Below are 351 nucleotides of genomic sequence, written 5' to 3'. Positions count from 1 at the left end.
AACTTGTCGTTATCCAGAGATTTGAAAGACTTCTGGAGCACAATATCAATTTGGTGGAACAGGCACCACACTCGGATAAAGCCTTTCTCTTAATCTCTTTTTGAATTCGAGAAACCACTCCGGATACATGGCCTGTCATATTGGCAGCACCGTCTGTAGAGCACCCAATCAGCTTCAATTATCATTCTGGGCAGAATGGTCTGAACAGCTGTTTAAACATTTCAAGCATTGCATTTCCAGTGTGACTGCCTTCAAATGGAACAGCAATGACGTGTAAGTTGCGAAGGAAAGTCTCCTGAAAGAATCAGACCCTAACGTCAATGTAGAACGTTCCATGTATATCGGTAGAGA

Source organism: Plasmopara halstedii (genome assembly GCF_900000015.1).
Source record: "Plasmopara halstedii genome assembly, contig: Scaffold_614, whole genome shotgun sequence".
NCBI classification, from domain to species: domain Eukaryota; phylum Oomycota; class Peronosporomycetes; order Peronosporales; family Peronosporaceae; genus Plasmopara; species Plasmopara halstedii.
Note: the sequence above shows the minus strand (reverse complement) of the source record.